At 44.1% G+C, this 24979-nt stretch overlaps 1 protein-coding gene across 1 annotated transcript in view; it reads left to right on the top strand.

The window, feature by feature from the left end:
- GRIN2D (glutamate ionotropic receptor NMDA type subunit 2D) overlaps positions 1 to 24979 on the top strand; it is a 721729-nt gene that overhangs the window by 673826 nt on the left and 22924 nt on the right. The window lies entirely within an intron of this gene.

Below are 24979 nucleotides of genomic sequence, written 5' to 3'. Positions count from 1 at the left end.
AAAACAATTACTTGCAGGGTGCACCATTGTTTGGTTGAAACAGATAAAGGATGAAGATGGATCATTTCAACCAAAACAATCATTCACGGAGTGAACTATAACAACAAATGATTATTTTAGCTGACCATCACTGACTTGCAAAAAGTTGGCCATAATTGAAATTTCATCCGATTGATGCTGGTGCTTAGGGTACAGTTGTTGTTTTTTTTCATGTGAAAAAGCATGTACAGTATTGTTAGTCTGAATACAAACAAACACAATGACCAATATGAATTGAGAGGTTTTTGTATAAAGTTAATCAAAATGTACCATAATGAGCATATGTGTAAAGTGCAATGGTTGACACTCTGACTACACAATAGGATAGTGCTTGTTGATAGGGAAAGCTTCCCAAATACATAAGGTAGAATAACCACTACACATAAAAAGAACAATAATGCAGCAGTGATTTATCATTTTCCAACAGAAAGATGCTTTAATGAACACAGGTTGTAAAAACATCTTTCTGTACTGCTGGACACAATAAATAACCACTGCATTATATTTTCTTTTGTGTGCCGTGGATATTCAACTTTACAATGAGCATATAAGTCTCTTTGCCAGTTACTGTATCTTGGATGTAAAACCTCAGGTGGGGAAATAAGAAAGTCACAAAAGAAAGGTCCATTATTCTGTATAGATTTTGCACAGTTTGGTGGGAGCAATGATATAGGAACAGAGCTGGAAACCGAAGGAACAGGGAGCATTATTGTGGGTAGCTATTAACCATAGAATTATTTTCCAAGTTATTTCTATCTAAAGGTATCAGGCCTATGTCTTGCTTGTTCAGTGCCAAGTTTAGGCCAGGATTTCCTCTGGGTATAGAGGGAAGAATAGAGATAAATGTGCAGTTATGACTAAGTCAGGCATGTCTTCCATTATCCGATGAAGTAGTATCCAGTTGTCAAGTAATTGGTTTGATTGTCTTTAACCTAATTAAAAACTTCTATAAACCAAGCTTTGTGTCTATTATTGCACATTTTATTGCAGAAACCGGTGTAAAATGTATTCATTCTCCTCTAGAAGATCTTTGTCTCAGGCCTTTGTCTGAATATACAAGCTGGTTGTTTGTTGCATGTGACTCTGACCTAGATGCTTGACGTTATGTAGCACTTACTATTCTAATCTTCCCCATTCCTCCAAGCTCTGCTATGCATAGCATCTTAGGGTGTCAGGCTGAAGCTCTAATATCAGTTGTATGATTCATGATTTTTTTCAGGTCTCCTGATTATTGTTACATTATTTAATTTTAGCAGCTAAGCTGCTGCTACCCTGGAAAAGGTTACCTGATGGCCCATTCACTGTGCAGATGTGTCTGAATAACATTAACCAACTTTATAGGCTGGAGATATTGACTGCATAGTTGTATCGCTCCCATGGCCAATTTTTTAAAGTCTGGGATTCTTGGAAGCAGATTATAACTTCTCACATTCCTCCCCCTTCATGCCTTCCCATAATTCTTAATTCTTATTCTCTGATTTTCTCTAATGTATCTCTACTAGAGATGAGCGAACAGTGTTCTATCGAACTCATGTTCGATCGGATATTAGGCTGTTCGGCATGTTCGAATCGAATCGAACACCGCGTAGTAAAGTGCGCCATTACTCGATTCCCCTCCCACCTTCCCTGGCGCCTTTTTTGCTCCAATAACAGCGCAGGGTAGGTGGGACAGGAACTACGACACCGGTGACGTTGAAAAAAGTAGGCAAAACCCATTGGCTGCCGAAAACATGTGACCTCTAATTTAAAAGAACAGCGACGCCCAGCTTCGCGTCATTCTGAGCTTGCAATTCACCGAGGACGGAGGTTTCCGTCCAGCTAGCTAGGGCTTAGATTCTGGGTAGGCAGGGACAGGCTAGGATAGGAAGGAGAAGACAACCAACAGCTCTTATAAGAGCTAAATTCCAGGGAGAAGCTTGTCAGTGTAACGTGGCACTGACGGGCTCAATCGCCGCAACCCAGCTTTCCCAGGATCCTGAATGGAATACACTGTCAGTGTATTCCCGTATACCCGATATATACCCCGATACCCGTTCCAACGGTGTGCCCCCCCACCTTCACCCCAGAAATACCCTGCAAGTCCCCTAGCAATAGAATTGGGGCTATATACACTCACAATTTTTACTACTGGTATACAGTGCCATTGTCTGACTGGGAATTCAAAGAATATATTGGGAATACAAATACCCTCATTTCTTGCTACTGCCATATAGTGCCAGTGTCTGACTGGGAATTCAAAGAATATATTGGGGTTACGTGCACCCACAATTTTTACTACTGGTATACAGTGCCATTGTCTGACTGGGAATTCAAAGAATATATTGGGGTTATAAATACCCTCATTTCTTGCTACTGCCATATAGTGCCAGTGTCTGACTGGGAATTCAAAGAATATATTGGGGTTACGTGCACCCACAATTTTTACTACTGGTATACAGTGCCATTGTCTGACTGGGAATTCAAAGAATATATTGGGAATACAAATACCCTCATTTCTTGCTACTGCCATATAGTGCCAGTTTCTGACTGGTAATTCAAAGAATATGTTGGGGTTACGTGCACCCACAATTTTTACTACTGGTATACAGTGCCATTGTCTGACTGGGAATTCAAAGAATATATTGGGGTTATAAATACCCTCATTTCTTGCTACTGCCATATAGTGCCAGTTTCTGACTGGTAATTCAAAGAATATATTGGGGTTACGTGCACCCACAATTTTTACTACTGGTATACAGTGCCATTGTCTGACTGGGAATTCAAAGAATATATTGGGGTTACGTGCACCCACAATTTTTACTACTGGTATACAGTGCCATTGTCTGACTGGGAATTCAAAGAGTATATTGGGAATACAAATACCCTCATTTCTTGCTACTGCCATATAGTGCCAGTGTCTGACTGGTAATTCAAAGAATATATTGGGGTTACGTGCACCCACAATTTTTACTACTGGTATACAGTGCCATTGTCTGACTGGGAATTCAAAGAGTATATTGGGAATACAAATACCCTCATTTCTTGCTACTGCCATATAGTGCCAGTTTCTGACTGGTAATTCAAAGAATATATTGGGGTTACGTGCACCCACAATTTTTACTACTGGTATACAGTGCCATTGTCTGACTGGGAATTCAAAGAATATATTGGGGTTATAAATACCCTCATTTCTTGCTACTGCCATATAGTGCCAGTTTCTGACTGGTAATTCAAAGAATATATTGGGGTTACGTGCACCCACAATTTTTACTACTGGTATACAGTGCCATTGTCTGACTGGGAATTCAAAGAGTATATTGGGAATACAAATACCCTCATTTCTTGCTACTGCCATATAGTGCCAGTTTCTGACTGGGAATTCAAAGAATATATTGGGGTTACGTGCACCCACAATTTTTACTACTGGTATACAGTGCCATTGTCTGACTGGGAATTCAAAGAATATATTGGGGTTATAAATACCCTCATTTCTTGCTACTGCCATATAGTGCCAGTTTCTGACTGGTAATTCAAAGAATATATTGGGGTTACGTGCACCCACAATTTTTACTACTGGTATACAGTGCCATTGTCTGACTGGGAATTCAAAGAGTATATTGGGAATACAAATACCCTCATTTCTTGCTACTGCCATATAGTGCCAGTTTCTGACTGGGAATTCAAAGAATATATTGGGGTTACGTGCACCCACAATTTTTACTACTGGTATACAGTGCCATTGTCTGACTGGGAATTCAAAGAATATATTGGGGTTACGTGCACCCACAATTTTTACTACTGGTATACAGTGCCATTGTCTGACTGGGAATTCAAAGAGTATATTGGGAATACAAATACCCTCATTTCTTGCTACTGCCATATAGTGCCAGTTTCTGACTGGTAATTCAAAGAATATATTGGGGTTACGTGCACCCACAATTTTTACTACTGGTATACAGTGCCATTGTCTGACTGGGAATTCAAAGAATATATTGGGGTTATAAATACCCTCATTTCTTGCTACTGCCATATAGTGCCAGTTTCTGACTGGTAATTCAAAGAATATATTGGGGTTACGTGCACCCACAATTTTTACTACTGGTATACAGTGCCATTGTCTGACTGGGAATTCAAAGAATATATTGGGGTTATAAATACCCTCATTTCTTGCTACTGCCATATAGTGCCAGTTTCTGACTGGTAATTCAAAGAATATATTGGGGTTACGTGCACCCACAATTTTTACTACTGGTATACAGTGCCATTGTCTGACTGGGAATTCAAAGAGTATATTGGGGTTATAAATACCCTCATTTCTTGCTACTGCCATATAGTGCCAGTTTCTGACTGGGAATTCAAAGAATATATTGGGGTTACGTGCACCCACAATTTTTACTACTGGTATACAGTGCCATTGTCTGACTGGGAATTCAAAGAGTATATTGGGAATACAAATACCCTCATTTCTTGCTACTGCCATATAGTGCCAGTTTCTGACTGGGAATTCAAAGAATATATTGGGGTTACGTGCACCAACAATTTTTACTACTGGTATACAGTGCCATTGTCTGACTGGGAATTCAAAGAGTATATTGGGAATACAAATACCCTCATTTCTTGCTACTGCCATATAGTGCCAGTGTCTGACTGGTAATTCAAAGAATATATTGGGGTTACGTGCACCCACAATTTTTACTACTGGTATACAGTGCCATTGTCTGACTGGGAATTCAAAGAATATATTGGGGTTATAAATACCCTCATTTCTTGCTACTGCCATATAGTGCTAGTTTCTGACTGGTAATTCAAAGAATATATTGGGGTTACGTGCACCCACAATTTTTACTACTGGTATACAGTGCCATTGTCTGACTGGGAATTCAAAGAATATATTGGGGTTATAAATACCCTCATTTCTTGCTACTGCCATATAGTGCCAGTTTCTGACTGGTAATTCAAAGAATATATTGGGGTTACGTGCACCCACAATTTTTACTACTGGTATACAGTGCCATTGTCTGACTGGGAATTCAAAGAGTATATTGGGAATACAAATACCCTCATTTCTTGCTACTGCCATATAGTGCCAGTTTCTGACTGGGAATTCAAAGAATATATTGGGGTTACGTGCACCCACAATTTTTACTACTGGTATACAGTGCCATTGTCTGACTGGGAATTCAAAGAGTATATTGGGAATACAAATACCCTCATTTCTTGCTACTGCCATATAGTGCCAGTTTCTGACTGGTAATTCAAAGAATATATTGGGGTTACGTGCACCCACAATTTTTACTACTGGTATACAGTGCCATTGTCTGACTGGGAATTCAAAGAGTATATTGGGAATACAAATACCCTCATTTCTTGCTACTGCCATATAGTGCCAGTTTCTGACTGGGAATTCAAAGAATATATTGGGGTTACGTGCACCCACAATTTTTACTACTGGTATACAGTGCCATTGTCTGACTGGGAATTCAAAGAGTATATTGGGAATACAAATACCCTCATTTCTTGCTACTGCCATATAGTGCCAGTTTCTGACTGGGAATTCAAAGAATATATTGGGGTTACGTGCACCCACAATTTTTACTACTGGTATACAGTGCCATTGTCTGACTGGGAATTCAAAGAATATATTGGGGTTACGTGCACCCACAATTTTTACTACTGGTATACAGTGCCATTGTCTGACTGGGAATTCAAAGAGTATATTGGGAATACAAATACCCTCATTTCTTGCTACTGCCATATAGTGCCAGTGTCTGACTGGTAATTCAAAGAATATATTGGGGTTACGTGCACCCACAATTTTTACTACTGGTATACAGTGCCATTGTCTGACTGGGAATTCAAAGAATATATTGGGGTTATAAATACCCTCATTTCTTGCTACTGCCATATAGTGCCAGTTTCTGACTGGTAATTCAAAGAATATATTGGGGTTACGTGCACCCACAATTTTTACTACTGGTATACAGTGCCATTGTCTGACTGGGAATTCAAAGAATATATTGGGGTTATAAATACCCTCATTTCTTGCTACTGCCATATAGTGCCAGTTTCTGACTGGTAATTCAAAGAATATATTGGGGTTACGTGCACCCACAATTTTTACTACTGGTATACAGTGCCATTGTCTGACTGGGAATTCAAAGAGTATATTGGGAATACAAATACCCTCATTTCTTGCTACTGCCATATAGTGCCAGTTTCTGACTGGGAATTCAAAGAATATATTGGGGTTACGTGCACCCACAATTTTTACTACTGGTATACAGTGCCATTGTCTGACTGGGAATTCAAAGAGTATATTGGGAATACAAATACCCTCATTTCTTGCTACTGCCATATAGTGCCAGTTTCTGACTGGGAATTCAAAGAATATATTGGGGTTACGTGCACCCACAATTTTTACTACTGGTATACAGTGCCATTGTCTGACTGGGAATTCAAAGAATATATTGGGGTTACGTGCACCCACAATTTTTACTACTGGTATACAGTGCCATTGTCTGACTGGGAATTCAAAGAGTATATTGGGAATACAAATACCCTCATTTCTTGCTACTGCCATATAGTGCCAGTTTCTGACTGGGAATTCAAAGAATATATTGGGGTTACGTGCACCCACAATTTTTACTACTGGTATACAGTGCCATTGTCTGACTGGGAATTCAAAGAGTATATTGGGAATACAAATACCCTCATTTCTTGCTACTGCCATATAGTGCCAGTTTCTGACTGGGAATTCAAAGAATATATTGGGGTTACGTGCACCCACAATTTTTACTACTGGTATACAGTGCCATTGTCTGACTGGGAATTCAAAGAGTATATTGGGAATACAAATACCCTCATTTCTTGCTACTGCCATATAGTGCCAGTGTCTGACTGGGAATTCAAAGAATATATTGGGGTTACGTGCACCCACAATTTTTACTACTGGTATACAGTGCCAATTTCTAACTAGGAATTCAAAATGCGCAAGGCTCCCGGAAAGGGACGTGGACGAGGCCGTGGGCGAGGTCGGGGGAATGGTTCTGGGGAGCAAGGTAGCAGTGAAGCCACAGGGCGTCCCGTGCCTACTCCTGTGGGGCAGCAAGCATTGCGCCACTCCACAGTGCCAGGGTTGCTTGCCACATTAACTAAACTGCAGGGTACAAACCTTAGTAGGCCCGAGAACCAGGAACAGGTCTTGCAATGGCTGTCAGAGAACGCTTACAGCACATTGTCCAGCAGCCAGTCAGACTCTGCCTCCTCTCCTCCTATTACCCAACAGTCTTGTCTTCCTTCCTCCCAAAATTCCGAAGCTTTACAGAACAATAACCCAAACTGTCCCTGCTCCCCAGAGCTGTTCTCCGCTCCTTTCATTGTCCCTCAACCTGCCTCTCCACGTCACGATTCCACGAACCTAACAGAGGAGCATCTGTGTCCAGATGCTCAAACACTAGAGTCTCCTCCATCTCCGTTCGATTTGGTGGTGGATGACCAGCAACCCACCCTCATCGACGATGATGTGACGCAGTTGCCGTCAGGGCATCCAGTTGACCGGCGCATTGTGCGGGAGGAGGAGATGAGACAGGAGTTGGAAGAGGAAGTGGTGGATGATGAGGACACTGACCCGACCTGGACAGGGGGGATGTCAAGCGGGGAAAGTAGTGTGGATGTTGAGGCAGGTGCAGCACCAAAAAGGGTAGCTAGAGGCAGAGGCAGAGGTCAGCAGCTTAGGCGAAGCCAGGCCACACCCGGAATCTCCCAAGATGTTCCAGTTCGTACCCAGCCCCGAAAAACTCCCACCTCGAGGGCACGTTTCTCGAAGGTGTGGAGTTTTTTCAAGGAATGCGCCGAGGACAGATATAGTGTTGTCTGCACAATTTGCCTCTCGAAATTGATTAGGGGCTCTGAGAAGAGCAACCTGTCCACCACTTCAATGCGCCGTCATTTGGAATCCAAGCACTGGAATCAGTGGCAGGCAGCAACGGCAGGACAAAGGCCGCCTGCCGTTCACGCCACTGCCACTGCCTCTGCCACTGCCTCTGCCACTGCCACTGCTGACTGTGCTGGCGATGCACTCCAGAGGACGAGCCAGGACACCACTTCATCTGCCTCCGCCACTTTGTTGACTTCTACCTCATCCTCCCCTGGTCCTGTCTTATCTCCTTCTCCTGCACCATCAAAGGCACCATCAGGCGTTTCTTTACAACAACCCACCATCTCTCAGACATTGGAGCGGCGGCAGAAATACACTGCTAACCACCCACACGCGCAAGCCTTGAACGCCAACATCGCTAAACTGCTGGCCCAGGAGATGTTGGCGTTCCGGCTTGTTGAAACTCCCGCCTTCCTGGACCTGATGGCAACTGCGGCACCTCGCTATGCCGTCCCTAGCCGTCACTACTTCTCCCGGTGTGCCGTCCCCGCCTTGCACCAGCACGTGTCACTCAACATCAGGCGGGCCCTTAGTTCCGCGCTTTGCACAAAGGTCCACTTGACCACCGACGCGTGGACAAGTGCATGCGGACAGGGACGCTACATTTCACTGACGGCACACTGGGTGAATGTAGTTGAGGCTGGGACTGCTTCCCAAACTGGCCCGGTGTACCTCGTCTCCCCGCCTAACATTCCTGGCAGGGACACGAGAAGAACACCCCCCTCCTCCTCCTCCTCTACCGCCTCCTCCTCCGCCACCGCCTCCTCCTCCGCCACCGCCTCCTCCTCCGCTGTTAGATTGACCCCAGCTACGAGTTGGAAACGTTGCAGCACTGGCGTTGGTAGACGTCAGCAGGCTGTGCTGAAGCTGATCAGCTTGGGGGACAGACAGCACACTGCCTCCGAGGTGAGGGATGCCCTCCTCGATGAGACGGCAATATGGTTTGAGCCGCTGCACCTGGGCCCAGGCATGGTCGTTTGTGATAACGGCCGGAACCTGGTAGCAGCTCTGGAGCTTGCCGGACTCCAACATGTTCCATGCCTGGCCCACGTCTTCAACCTAGTGGTGCAACGTTTCCTAAAGAGCTACCCCAATGTTCCAGAGCTACTGGTGAAAGTGCGGCGCATGTGCGCCCACTTTCGCAAGTCGACAGTAGCCGCTGCTAGCTTAAAATCTCTCCAGCAACGCCTGCATGTGCCACAACACCGGCTTTTGTGCGACATCCCCACACGCTGGAACTCAACGTTTCAGATGTTGAATAGAGTGGTTGAGCAGCAGAGACCTTTGATGGAATACCAGCTACAAAACCCTAGGGTGCCACAAAGTCAGCTGCCTCAGTTTCACATCCATGAGTGGCCATGGATGAGAGACCTTTGTGACATCCTACGGGTCTTTGAGGAGTCCACAAGGAGGGTGAGCTCTGAGGATGCGATGGTGAGCCTTACAATCCCGCTCTTGTGTGTTCTGAGAGAATCCCTGATTGACATCAGGGATAACTCAGATCACACAGAGGAGTTAGGGATAGCATCCGATCCGTCACAGCTGGAGAGTAGGTCCACACATCTGTCCGCTTCACTGCGTTTAATGGAGGAGGAGGAGGAGGAGGAGGAAGAAGAGTTGTCCGATGATGTGATGGTGATACAGGAGGCTTCCGGGCAACTTCGAATCGTCCCATTGTTGCAGCGCGGATGGGTAGACATGGAGGATGAGGAGGAAATGGAGATTGAACTTTCCGGTGGGGCCAGAGGAGTCATGCCAACTAACACTGTGGCAGACATGGCTGAGTTCATGTTGGGGTGCTTTACAACCGACAAGCGTATTGTCAAAATCATGGAGGACAACCAGTACTGGATCTTTGCTATCCTTGACCCCCGGTATAAAAACAACATCTCGTCTTTTATTCCGGTAGAGGGGAGGGCCAATCGCATCAATGCTTGCCACAGGCAATTGGTGCAGAATATGATGGAGATGTTTCCAGCATGTGACGTTGGCGGCAGGGAGGGCAGTTCCTCCAGTAGGCAACCAAGTTCTCACCGGTCCACACAAACGAGGGGCACACTGTCTAAGGTCTGGGACACCTTGATGGCACCCCCTCGCCAAAGTGCCGCCACGGAGGGTCCTAGTGTCACCAGGCGTGAGAAGTATAGGCGCATGTTGCGGGAATACCTTTCCGACCACAGCCCTGTCCTCTCCGACCCCTCTGCGCCCTACACGTATTGGGTGTCGAAGTTGGACCTGTGGCTTGAACTTGCCCTATATGCCTTGGAGGTGCTGTCCTGTCCTGCCGCCAGCGTCCTATCTGAGAGGGTGTTCAGTGCAGCCGGTGGCATCATCACTGACAAGCGCACCCGTCTGTCAGCTGAGAGTGCCGACCGGCTCACTTTGATAAAAATGAACCACCACTGGGTAGAGCCGTCATTTTTGTGCCCACCTGTGTAAAGCACCCCAACATGAAACTCCATGTCTGTACTCAACCTCTCCAATTCCTCCGCATCCTCATACTCATCCACCATAAGCGTTGCACAATTCTGCTAATACTAGGCTCCCTCCACCCTGATTTCCCCCAACTCTGCTGGTTAGAGGCTCCCTCCACCCTGATTTCCACCAACTCTGCTGGTTAGAGGCTCCCTCCACCATGAATTTGCCCAAACTGGGCTGTTTAGAGGCTCCCTCCACCATGAATTTGCCCAAACTGGGCTGTTTAGAGGCTCCCTCCACCATGAATTGGTCCAAACTGGGTTTTTTAGAGGCTCCCTCCACCATGAATTGGTCCAAACTGGGCTGGTTAGAGGCTCCCTCCACCATGAATTTGCCCAAACTGGGCTGTTTAGAGGCTCCCTCCACCATGAATTGGTCCAAACTGGGCTGGTTAGAGGCTCCCTCCACCATTAATTGGTCCAAACTGGGCTGGTTAGAGGCTCCCTCCACCATTAATTGGTCCAAACTGGGCTGGTTAGAGGCTCCCTCCACCATGAATTGGTCCAAACTGGGTTTTTTAGAGGCTCCCTCCACCATGAATTGGTCCAAACTTGGCTGTTTAGAGGCTCCCTCCACCATGAATTGGTCCAAACTGGGCTGGTTAGAGGCTCCCTCCACCATTAATTGGTCCAAACTGGGCTGGTTAGAGGCTCCCTCCACCATGAATTTGCCCAAACTGGGCTGTTTAGAGGCTCCCTCCACCATGAATTTGCCCAAACTGGGCTGTTTAGAGGCTCCCTCCACCATGAATTGGTCCAAACTGGGTTTTTTAGAGGCTCCCTCCACCATGAATTGGTCCAAACTGGGCTGGTTAGAGGCTCCCTCCACCATTAATTGGTCCAAACTGGGGTGGTTAGAGGCTCCCTCCACCGTTAATTGGTCCAAACTGGGCTGGTTAGAGGCTCCCTCCACCATTAATTGGTCCAAACTGGGCTGGTTAGAGGCTCCCTCCACCATTAATTGGTCCAAACTGGGCTGTTTAGAGGCTCCCTCCACCATTAATTGGTCCAAACTGGGCTGGTTAGAGGCTCCCTCCACCATGAATTTGCCCAAACTGGGCTGTTTAGAGGCTCCCTCCACCATGAATTGGTCCAAACTGGGTTTTTTAGAGGCTCCCTCCACCATGAATTTGCCCAAACTGGGCTGGTTAGAGGCTCCCTCCACCATGAATTGGTCCAAGCTGGGTTTTTTAGAGGCTCCCTCCACCATGAATTTGCCCAAACTGGGCTGGTTAGAGGCTCCCTCCACCATTAATTGGTCCAAGCTGGGTTTTTTAGAGGCTCCCTCCACCATGAATTTGCCCAAACTGGGCTGGTTAGAGGCTCCCTCCACCATGAATTGGTCCAAACTGGGCTGGTTAGAGGCTCCCTCCACCATGAATTTGCCCAAACTGGGCTGTTTAGAGGCTCCCTCCACCATTAATTGGTCCAAACTGGGCTGGTTAGAGGCTTCCTCCACCATGAATTTGCCCAAACTGGGCTGTTTAGAGGCTCCCTCCACCATGAATTGGTCCAAACTGGGTTTTTTAGAGGCTCCCTCCACCATGAATTTGCCCAAACTGGGCTGTTTAGAGGCTCCCTCCACCATGAATTGGTCCAAACTGGGCTGGTTAGAGGCTCCCTCCACCATGAATTGGTCCAAACTGGGCTGGTTAGAGGCTCCCTCCACCATTAATTGGTCCAAACTGGGCTGGTTAGAGGCTCCCTCCACCATGAATTGGTCCAAACTGGGTTTTTTAGAGGCTCCCTCCACCATGAATTTGCCCAAACTGGGCTGTTTAGAGGCTCCCTCCACCATGAATTGGTCCAAACTGGGCTGGTTAGAGGCTCCCTCCACCGTTAATTGGTCCAAACTGGGCTGGTTAGAGGCTCCCTCCACCATGAATTGGTCCAAACTGGGCTGGTTAGAGGCTCCCTCCACCATGAATTTGCCCAAACTGGGCTGTTTAGAGGCTCCCTCCACCATTAATTGGTCCAAACTGGGCTGGTTAGAGGCTCCCTCCACCATGAATTTGCCCAAACTGGGCTGTTTAGAGGCTCCCTCCACCATTAATTGGTCCAAACTGGGCTGGTTAGAGGCTCCCTCCACCATGAATTTGCCCAAACTGGGCTGGTTAGAGGCTCCCTCCACCATGAATTGGTCCAAGCTGGGTTTTTTAGAGGCTCCCTCCACCATGAATTTGCCCAAACTGGGCTGGTTAGAGGCTCCCTCCACCATGAATTGGTCCAAACTGGGCTGGTTAGAGGCTCCCTCCACCATGAATTTGCCCAAACTGGGCTGTTTAGAGGCTCCCTCCACCATTAATTGGTCCAAACTGGGCTGGTTAGAGGCTTCCTCCACCATGAATTTGCCCAAACTGGGCTGTTTAGAGGCTCCCTCCACCATGAATTGGTCCAAACTGGGTTTTTTAGAGGCTCCCTCCACCATGAATTTGCCCAAACTGGGCTGTTTAGAGGCTCCCTCCACCATGAATTGGTCCAAACTGGGCTGGTTAGAGGCTCCCTCCACCATGAATTGGTCCAAACTGGGCTGGTTAGAGGCTCCCTCCACCATTAATTGGTCCAAACTGGGCTGGTTAGAGGCTCCCTCCACCATGAATTGGTCCAAACTGGGTTTTTTAGAGGCTCCCTCCACCATGAATTGGTCCAAACTGGGCTGGTTAGAGGCTCCCTCCACCATTAATTGGTCCAAACTGGGCTGGTTAGAGGCTCCCTCCACCATGAATTGGTCCAAACTGGGCTGGTTAGAGGCTCCCTCCACCATGAATTTGCCCAAACTGGGCTGTTTAGAGGCTCCCTCCACCATTAATTGGTCCAAACTGGGCTGGTTAGAGGCTCCCTCCACCATGAATTTGCCCAAACTGGGCTGTTTAGAGGCTCCCTCCACCATTAATTGGTCCAAACTGGGCTGGTTAGAGGCTCCCTCCACCATGAATTTGCCCAAACTGGGCTGGTTAGAGGCTCCCTCCACCATGAATTGGTCCAAGCTGGGTTTTTTAGAGGCTCCCTCCACCATGAATTTGCCCAAACTGGGCTGGTTAGAGGCTCCCTCCACCATGAATTGGTCCAAACTGGGCTGGTTAGAGGCTCCCTCCACCATGAATTTGCCCAAACTGGGCTGTTTAGAGGCTCCCTCCACCATTAATTGGTCCAAACTGGGCTGGTTAGAGGCTTCCTCCACCATGAATTTGCCCAAACTGGGCTGTTTAGAGGCTCCCTCCACCATGAATTGGTCCAAACTGGGTTTTTTAGAGGCTCCCTCCACCATGAATTTGCCCAAACTGGGCTGGTTAGAGGCTCCCTCCACCATGAATTGGTCCAAGCTGGGTTTTTTAGAGGCTCCCTCCACCATGAATTTGCCCAAACTGGGCTGGTTAGAGGCTCCCTCCACCATGAATTGGTCCAAACTGGGCTGGTTAGAGGCTCCCTCCACCATGAATTTGCCCAAACTGGGCTGTTTAGAGGCTCCCTCCACCATTAATTGGTCCAAACTGGGCTGGTTAGAGGCTTCCTCCACCATGAATTTGCCCAAACTGGGCTGTTTAGAGGCTCCCTCCACCATGAATTGGTCCAAACTGGGTTTTTTAGAGGCTCCCTCCACCATGAATTTGCCCAAACTGGGCTGTTTAGAGGCTCCCTCCACCATGAATTGGTCCAAACTGGGCTGGTTAGAGGCTCCCTCCACCATTAATTGGTCCAAACTGGGCTGGTTAGAGGCTCCCTCCACCATGAATTGGTCCAAACTGGGTTTTTTAGAGGCTCCCTCCACCATGAATTTGCCCAAACTGGGCTGTTTAGAGGCTCCCTCCACCATGAATTGGTCCAAACTGGGCTGGTTAGAGGCTCCCTCCACCATTAATTGGTCCAAACTGGGCTGGTTAGAGGCTCCCTCCACCATGAATTGGTCCAAACTGGGCTGGTTAGAGGCTCCCTCCACCATGAATTTGCCCAAACTGGGCTGTTTAGAGGCTCCCTCCACCATTAATTGGTCCAAACTGGGCTGGTTAGAGGCTCCCTCCACCATGAATTTGCCCAAACTGGGCTGTTTAGAGGCTCCCTCCACCATGAATTGGTCCAAACTGGGTTTTTTAGAGGCTCCCTCCACCATTAATTGGTCCAAACTGGGCTGGTTAGAGGCTCCCTCCACCATGAATTGGTCCAAACTGGGCTGGTTAGAGGCTCCCTCCACCATGAATTTGCCCAAACTGGGCTGTTTAGAGGCTCCCTCCACCATTAATTGGTCCAAACTGGGCTGGTTAGAGGCTCCCTCCACCATGAATTTGCCCAAACTGGGCTGTTTAGAGGCTCCCTCCACCATGAATTGGTCCAAACTGGGTTTTTTAGAGGCTCCCTCCACCATGAATTGGTCCAAACTGGGCTGGTTAGAGGCTCCCTCCACCATGAATTTCCCAAAACTTGGCTGTTTAGAGGCTCCCTCCACCATGAATTGGTCCAAACTGGGCTGGTTAGAGGCTCCCTCCACCATGAATTTCCCAAAACTTGGCTGTTTAGAGGCTCCCTCCACCATGAATTGGTCCAAACTGGGCTGGTTAGAGGCTCCCTCCACCATGAATTTCCCAAAACTTGGCTGTTTAGAGGCTCCCTCCACCATGAATTGGTCCAAACTGGGCTGGTTAGAGGCTCCCTCCACCATTAATTGGTCCAAACTGGGCTGGTTAGAGGCTCCCTCCACCATGAATTGGTCCAAACTGGGTTTTTTAGAGGCTCCCTCCACCATGAATTTGCCCAAACTGGGCTGTTTAGAGGCTCCCTCCACCATGAATTGGTCCAAACTGGGCTGGTTAGAGGCTCCCTCCACCATTAATTGGTCCAAACTGGGCTGGTTAGAGGCTCCCTCCACCATTAATTGGTCCAAACTGGGCTGGTTAGAGGCTCCCTCCACCATGAATTTGCCCAAACTGGGCTGGTTAGAGGCTCCCTCCACCATGAATTGGTCCAAACTGGGTTTTTTAGAGGCTCCCTCCACCATGAATTTGCCCAAACTGGGCTGGTTAGAGGCTCCCTCCACCATGAATTGGTCCAAACTGGGGTTTTTAGAGGCTCCCTCCACCATGAATTTGCCCAAACTGGGGTGTTTAGAGGCTCCCTCCACCATGAATTTGCCCAAACTCTGCTGGTTAGAGGCTCAATCCACCCTGATTTTCAAAACAAATGTTGGTGCCAACCTCAACTTACTACAAGGGCCAAATTCACTGCTGGTGACAAGCTCTCCTCACTGCAAGTGCCAAATACACATGTTTCAAGGTGTTTTCCTACTGTCAGAGAGGTGGTATTGAGTGTGTAAAGTGTGTAGTTGTTAGGCAGTGATGTTGGGGTAATAGAGGGTCTTTGGTGTGTTAGATGCCCCCAGACATGCTTCCCCTGCTGTCCCAGTGTCATTCCAGAGGTGTTGGCATCATTTCCTGGGGTGTCATAGTGGACTTGGTGACCCTCCAGACACGGATTTGGGTTTCCCCCTTAATGAGTATCTGTTCCCCATAGACTATAATGGGGTTCGAAACCCGTTCGAACACACGAACATTGAGCGGCTGTTCGAATCGAATTTCGAACCTCGAACATTTTAGTGTTCGCTCATCTCTAATCTCTACCCTTACCTCAGACTCTTGTAGTATCTTTCCCTTTCCATTACCAGTTTGCAGCCTTCTGTCATTGTACCTACTCTATATACATGACCACAGCGTTAAATTAGATTGGATTATGTTTTCACAAGGATGTCCAAACATGCTTCCTTTATGTTTGTGTCTTTTATTCGCACTACCACATTTTGTTATGTTTTGATATTTTTTGTTATATTTGTTTCTTTATTATTCTATATTCTCACACTCAATATCAATGACAATATCTTATCAGTGATGACAGTGCCATACTGTGCAAGGACCAATCCATTTAACAAGAAGAATGGTAGCATGGCAATTGTGTTAAAGGTTTTATGCCACAAAAATACTGTATTTATTACGCCTTTTTTCTACCTGAAGCAAAAATAAAAATGTCGTCTCCCATCATAAGTCACTGTCAGTGACTTAGGGAAAGTAACCCCCCATCCCATTTCAGCACCCCCTGCCATATCGGTAATTAATAGTTATTACAAATTCAATCCTCACACCTCTGCTCTTAATGTCAGTGACTCCAGTATTCATTTAACCAGTTTATATTGATGCTGGAGACTCACCAGCAAAGAAATAAAGTACCTTTACAGGGCACCAAACTATTGCCAGCCTACAGCATGCATAATATCCTCAGCAGTGCCAAGAAGACAAACACTAGAGCTCAGAATACCTGCACTTGCAGTGACATATCTGAGAGTGATACACAGAACTTAATAATGCACAGGTATTACCTAAGGCCCGTTTCACATCTGCGTTCGGCAAATCCATTTGAAATCAGTATTTGACATCTTCATAAACTGATTTTAAACAGTCCAGGTTAAAATGATGTTAGGGCGGGTTCAAACCTGTGCCCAGTCTCCGCTTTCAGGTTTCCGTCTTCTGCCCGAGAAACTGGACAGGAGACGGAAACCGGCAGTCAGTTTTCAAAGTGTCTGCCCGTGAGCGTCTTCTGCCTGTCTGCAGCGAAACCATTTTTTTTTAACCGGACACAAAGTTGTACATGCAGGACTTTGTGTCCGGTTAAAGGGATCCTATCATTCAGAAGTAATTTTTTCTGCCTAACACGGAATAGCCTTAAGAAAGGCTACACATCTCCTACCTTTAGAAGTGGTATCCGGCTCGCCGTTCGGTAGATATACTGTTTTTTACCAGTATGCAAATGATTCTCTCGCAGCACTGGGGGGGGTCCAAGTGCTGAAACAGCACTGGGGGCGTCCCTAATGCTGCCAGAGAAAAATGGCTGCTTACACAGTAAGTAAGCAGCCATTTTCTTGTGGCCTATGAGCATGCGCAGTAGGCTCTGCCCTGGCCCGAGGCCTACAATTTTCAAAGCCAGAAGAAGACACAGGAAGACGACGTTCCTGAAGAAGATGGAGGCTGCGCTGCAGATTTCTCTGGCAGCATTTGGGACGCCCCCAGTGCTGTTTGAACGCTGGGGAACGCCCCACTGCTGCGAGAGAACTCACTTGCATACAGTAAAAACCGGTATTTCTACCAAACAGCGGTCCAGAGACCACTTCTAAAGGTAGGAGATGAATAGCCTTTCTTAAGGCTATTTTGACGCGCAAAATGGACACAAACTGATTGCTATCAGTATTTAAGGGGGTTGTCCGCATGGAAACCGGTTTTTTAAGCCAGACACAAAGTTCTCCATGTCCGACTTTGTGTCCGGCTAAAAAAAAAGACAAGCAGAAGGTGCAAACAGACAGTCACCTTTAAAAACCCATTCAAGTGAATGGGTTTTAAAACTGACCACTGGATTCCCGTCCCCTGTCCAGTTTCGCTCGGTCTGAAGACAGAAATGCACAATGCATTTAACGAGTGCAGGTGTGAAAGCTCCCTTATCAGTATGTAATCAGTTTGTAATTAGTTTTCCATAGACGTCAATGTCTGGAATCCTTATTTTTAGTATGGAGACCTGCAGTCCTGCAGGTTCTACTTTTCTCTCCGCACAAAAAAACTGAAACCAGACTGGAGTGGCACAAACTGATACATATGGATTACTTTTAAAACCTTTTGAAATCAATGAGCTTTAAGCGGGACAAGATGTCAAATATTGATTTCGAACGGATTTGCTGAAAGCAGATGTGAACTGGGCCTAACACATAAATAATGCCTCTATTGATTGTTCATATAAATACTGTAATATCATTACATGTTGTTCATGTAATGTCTATATAAATTGTAACATCAAAACGCTATGTTCACATTAGGAGCCTTTGTCACAAATTCAGTTAAAAATACCTACAAAATACTGCAGCATGCTGCGCTATTTTGTAGAGTACAATGCTGCACTTCAAGTGGAAAACTCAACAAATCCCATTATAGCTAATAAGGTTCATCAAACACAGTTTGTGGCAAAAAGGCACTTTGTTATTTTCATTTTTCTGCTCTATTTTAGGAATAACACTGGTGTGAAGACCAAATTAGCTTTATGCAAAACTCTATACACATTAGCTGTACACTCAAGTAATGCAGTAGATGGAGTAGCAAGGAAATTTCACCAAATCAGTGCAATTACAGTGCCAAACATATTACATGCACACATATATAATACTATGCACATTTATATACACAAATCCATATATACATATTCATATACACACACATACACACTTATGCACCTTTTCATTTTGACATATTTACACTCAAAAAAACCTACACATCATGTATCTTCTTTGCCAGGCAGAAGATAGCTTACATCGTTATATATTACTAGAGATGAGCGAACAGTGAAATGTTCGAAGTTCGAAATTCGATTCGAGTAGCTGCTCAATACTCGACTATTCGATCGAATATCAAACCCCATTATAGTCTATGGGGAAAAAATACTTGTTAAGAGGGAAACCACCACCGCTGTGACTCCACCTCCTCCGGCAGAACCAGCGTTGATTGGCCGAATGTTGTACTCTGTATGGCATTCGGCCAATTAACGCTGGTCAATGCATTCCTATGCCGAGATGTATGTAGCTGAGCTGTCTTCCTAGACAATAGTATGTGGCTGGCTATGAGAGCTAATCCCTTCAGTAAATCGGATGTTTAACCACTTCCGGACCGCCCATAGACTATATACATCCGGGAAGTGGTTGCCTAGTTCTGACAGGACGTACCTGTACGTCCAGTCAGAACACAGCAGCTGCACGGAGATCGTGCAGCTGCTTTCAATAGGAGCCGGCTGTAACTCCAGCCGGAGCTCCCAGAGAGAAGACAGGGCAGATTTATTACTTCCCCTGCCTTCTCGATCGCTGTGTATACAATAAATAAATCAGCTGCCCTCTGACCCGGCGGACACGTGAACCGCCAGGAGCAGAGTCTTACAAGAGCTGCTGGGTCCTACAGGACTCAGATCAGCTCAGTAAGCTGTATATACAGTGTGCAGGAGGCTGGATTTCTCCTGCAACTGAGGCTAAATGTACCAGCCACAGTTATAGGAGAAATCAGCCTCCAGTACAAAAAAATAAGTGATCAGATGTTCCCAAAGGTCTCTTATCACCTTATGGGGACACAATCTGTAAAAAAATAAAATAAAAATATAATAAAAAAGTTTTTAAAAAATGTAAATAAAATAATAATAAAAAATAAATAAATAATACACTAATAAAACACCGTTATTAAAGGTTATAGCCCCACCCCCGACGACACCATACAAAATAAAAATTACCGTAAAAGAGAGGAAAAACTATATTATAAAGTTTTTCAGTGACGCTTTGTGATATAAAATTAAAAAAAAAAAAAAAATTGAAAACCAGACACAATTTCCCTCCTATTATGTTTATATTTTCCTGGATATAAAAAAATTAAAACACATTCAAAAATAAAAACAACATAAAAATAAAGCCCTATGTTCCCCGAAAAAAGACGCAAAAATTAGTTGACTGAAACATACGAGAAAAATGATACAGACCTCAAAACCGCACATACAAAATAAACCTAAAATATGTCTGGTCCTGGACCACAAATTGGCCCGGTACTGAAGTGGTTAATGCATTTGTTTTAGGGATATCTCCAGGTGTCAGTATCTTTATCTTAAAAACCACTCAGTGTGCACACAGCCCTATTCAGAATGTCTCTGAAGCTGAGCTGTATGCAGCAGACAATAGTATGTGGCTTACTATGAGAGCTAATCCCTACAGTAAATCGTATGTTTAATGCATTTGTTTTAGGGAAAAGGCAAGCAGATTTCCAGTAACAAGAGAAAAGACAATATTAGAGCAGTCCGGCATAAACCATCAAGGTTTGGGAGCATCGCTAAAGTGCAACCAAATAGCACTTTATGATGAGCAGAAACAAGGTTTAAATATTTCTCCTCAGCTGCTAATTTGATTAGCATAGGAAACTTGAAAACTACAGAAGCTTCACAAGTTGGAATAGCAACCTAAAAGCAACAGCAGCTAAACTGAGATTCCTGACATGTATTCGGAATCCGTAGGATAGAGTCTAACATTAAAGAGGAATTCCACTTCTATATGAAGAGGAATACATAGTGGCCAAAGTGTCTAAAATGTTACAGTCCAGTCTAGGAGATAAGTGGGTATGAGCAAAGAATGTTTCTAAGGGGAATCAATGGCGTTTTGACGAGGTATTGGGAGATTTATTAGGCTAACAGTTAGAGGGAGCAGAAAACAGGGAAATTGTATGTATACCTTATCATTCTGTCCCTCACCACGCTAAAGGCTTAAAGGAGTTTTCCCATGATCAGAACACTATTTAAATCTGTAGACAATTAAAACATAAACATTTTTACAAATATAATTAAAAATTTGCAAAGTTTTAAGATTTTCTAGAACCATCTTAGTGTTGACAGTCTGTTATCTTGATCAAATGCCATTAGATGAATGCAGGAACTGTCAGTGGTTTGGGACTTGTAGTATCCCTGCCTGATACCCTGCTCACAATAAGGAAATAATGACTGGGTTTCAACAAGGGAAGAATATGCAAATCTGTGTCCCAAGATGTAAACAGGGAGACAGTGCCTCTGTTATGCTGCCCTCTATAGCAAGCAACCCTGAAGAACATGCCCGACTTCCCAGAAGCCTTTGCTGCATGATGCGAGGTTATAACTGATTTGTTATAACTGTCTCCCTGTTTACATCTTGGGAGACAGATTTTCATATTCTTCCCATGTTCCTTTGCAGTGGAGCAACTATGGCTATAAGTCTCCACACACCTGAGAAGGTGGTCTCTCCCTAAGGATAGACGTTATCCCCACAATCTGGGTTTCAACAAGTCCACCACTTAACCTTTTCCTGACATCTGCCAAAATAGTATGGCAAATGCTGTGTCTTTAAAGAAGGCAGCCACTCTGAAGAAAAGTGCCGTCATAACCATTGATAGTGAGCATTAGCTCCAGGTCTCCACCGTATTGTGATCAGAGTTCACTCTGATTACAGGCATTGCTTTGTATAATAACAACCTAAAGTGTTCAGGAGGTCCCTTCATAAGTCCCTGCCGCCTGGAACCTTTTTCGTTGCAGGATAGCTCCCACGTGATTAGATTGCAGTACTTGTCCAGTTTCTATGTTAGCCGAGAGCCTAATGAAAGTTCCCAGACTGTCATAGGAATATAGCTATCGAAGCTAGTTACTGTAGCGAATCTACCTACAATCAGCCTGGATCAATATTGCAGGTTCAAATCATGTCCATGTCCACCTGGTCTACAAACATAAAAATATCACTATTATGCCTCTCATAAAAATTTGAATGAAAACAAAGCTATCAAAACATCAGACATTCCTCATAATAGTATAAATTAAAAGTACATCTACTCCTGCAAAAATGCCGCCATATGCATGCATAGATTGGCTTGCAAAAGTATTCATAACCCTTGAACTTTTTCACATTTTGTCACATTACAACCACAAACTTAAATGTATTTCATTGAGATTTTAAGAGATAGGCCAACACAAAGTAGCAGATAATTGTGAAGTGAAACAAAAATGATCCATGGTTTTCAAAATGTTAACCAAATAAAAATCTGAAAAGTGTGACAGCAGCGCTTTTTTTGCTGTGGCACGCCATGTGAGGCCTTATCCTTAAAGACACATAACACTACATTAAGGTATATACCTGTTTAACCCCTACAGAAGCTCAATTGTAACACTATTGTATAATGCATAATCAAATTAGATATAGGTTGACAAAGCTTTCATCATGTTTGCTTTTCTGAATGTGATGTATTTAATTTAACATGACAATGAAAAAATAAGTTCACATTTATGGAAAGTTTTGTTAAATGTTTCATTTGTATTGTTTGCCACATTTTAATATACTAGAGAAATCAAGAGTACAGAATAAATTAGACTCCACATTATGTTCAGGTTTAATCACCTAAGACAAAGGGGTTTGTTAGAAATTTCCTTTGTGTTGCCCTTTACATGCCCCTTTTTTCTTATCCCTTTTGGTTCCTTTCATCTTAGAAGGGATTGGATCAAACAGGCCCTTTTTCTCCAAGTTCTCCATGGTCTGTTGCTATAATACATATGCCAGCATAGATGATTAAAACTCTTAGTACATTATATATCCGCAATCTGCATGAATAGACTAAATGCTATTTTTTACTGTATCCAATAATGTGAGAATGAAAATTGAAATTTGCAACAGCTGTTCTAATGTCTATTTCTTAACCAGCTGTCACTGTTTCTTTAGGTTTGTCTGTGCTGTATTTTTAATTTGTCCTATACATCCTCCCTGAATAGATTTGCTTACCCCACACTCTAAAAAATCTGAAACAAATAAATCACTTACACTTGTCTGTCGTGTTCACAGCATGTGGTCTAATAGTCAAAGAACTAACACCCAATCAGCTAGGAGTATTTAATGGCGTTGATGATCAGTTGGACGGTTCTGACAATATTGGAACACATAGGGAAATAGGCGTCTTTTCCATTAGTTATTGATTTTCAGGACAGACCCAGGCACTTCCTCTTCTCCCAGGATCTGCCCTGAAGTGCAGGCTCTGCAGCCTTTTATGACCCAGTAAGGAGCCTGGGACCCACACCTTGAGGCCTACTCAAGAACCGCACTGGATCACACATAAGTTAGAAATCAGAGGGCATTATACCGGGACTCCAGCACTCTGCCTGTCGCCTTCTCATAATGGTCCTAAGTACTGTATATGTTGCATTACTTGATCAAACCTTTATTTAAACATGGATTGATACTCAATACTAGTTTGCAATGTATTCCTTTTACTCCTTGTCCATTTCCAGTGATTTACATTGAAGTCAACTGATACAGGAAGGATGAGCAGCTGTGGATTTCTTTTTTAGAGCAGAAACCATTTTATAATTAAAACTTAATGTGAATCAGTGCATAGCCTGCCACCCATGTAATGGTCCTTTCATCCAGGTAACCAAATGGCATTGGCCAGTTTATCAAAATATTAAGCTGCCATGTTAAAGTTAGTAATTAAATGGGTTTTCTGCTTAAACTTAGAAACTGACCTGTAATGGCTTAAAAAAACACTAAAATGCTTAATACCTTAGTTGACAAGATGTCTCCCCACACATGCACAAACACACACACACACCTATATAATGTTAAGACATGTAAAAAAAAACAAAACAAAACACCACACCCCTAAATGCTTTATAGGTAACTTTAATCCACATAGTGAACAACCCTCTCCCAATGCCATGGGTAATGCAAACCACAGAATCCGTAGCTCCCTAAAATGGTGCTGGGTCTGTCCTTTACCAGAAAGGTATAAAAAGTATATTTTACTTTAACAGAAGACGCTAGAATTTCTAACTGATTATAAAGACTGCTTGTCTTTTTGTTCTTTATAAAGGAATTCTGTAAAACATATATAGATATGCATTATATACATCATTCGTTTGTATTGTGAGCAGTTTGTTTCAAGGTCACAATATGAGAAAAGTTCCTGCATTTGTTTTGCAGCTCTGTCTTTATAATCATTCAGGACATATGCAATGATTCATTAACTATATATGTTGCAGACCAGCGGTGGTAACCTGTTTCCTCAGAGAAAAACAACAAACTCATATTTTCTTACTGCATCCTCTGTTTTTATGTAGTCTGAGAGCTTTCTCATGTTTTTTAATGCAATGATCAATCCTAAGAGTGAGACCTTGGCTCCCTACAGATGTAATAGACAACAGTGGATTGGAATATTTCAGACATACAAAGTATTTCCTTTAACACATTTTAAATGACATTTTGCTAGATGAATCAAAGTAAAGGACATGACTGTTGAAAGTATTTCTAATAGAAAAAGTAAAATTTGTAAAATTAGCTCAGATGTGCAATTGTATACAGTGTTGGCCAAAAGTATTGGCACCCCTGCAATTCTGTCAGATAATACTCATTTTCTTCCAGAAAATGATTGCAATCACAAATTCTTTGGTATTATTATCTTCATTTAATTTGTCTTCAATGGAAAACCACAAAAAGAATTGTCAAAAAGCCAAATTGGATATAATTCCACACCAAACATAAAAAAGGGGGTGGACAAAAGTATTGGCACTGTTTGAAAAATCATGTGATGCTTCTCTAATTTGTGTAATTAACTGCACCTGTTACTTACCTGAGACACCTAACAGGTGGTGACAATAACTAAATCGCACTTGCAGCCAGTTGAAATGGATTAAAGTTGACTCAACCTGTCTCCTGTGTCCTTATGTGTACCACATTGAGCATGGAGAAAAGAAAGAAGACCAAATAACTGTATGAGGACTTGAGAAGCAAAATTGTGAGGAAGCATGAGCAATCTCAAGGCTACAAGTCCATCTCCAAAGACCTGAATGTTCCTGTGTCTACCATGTGCAGTGTCATCAAGAAGTTTAAAGCCCATGGCACTGTGTCTAACCTCCCTAGATGTGGATGGAAAAGAAAAATTGACGAAAGATTTCAATGCAAGATTGTGCGGATGGTGGATAAAGAACCTCGACTAACATCCAAACA

Source organism: Leptodactylus fuscus, chromosome 6 (genome assembly GCF_031893055.1).
Source record: "Leptodactylus fuscus isolate aLepFus1 chromosome 6, aLepFus1.hap2, whole genome shotgun sequence".
Classification (NCBI taxonomy): domain Eukaryota; kingdom Metazoa; phylum Chordata; class Amphibia; order Anura; family Leptodactylidae; genus Leptodactylus; species Leptodactylus fuscus.
The sequence above is the reverse complement of the archived record's forward strand: the minus strand, read 5'-3'. Positions and strand labels throughout refer to the sequence as shown.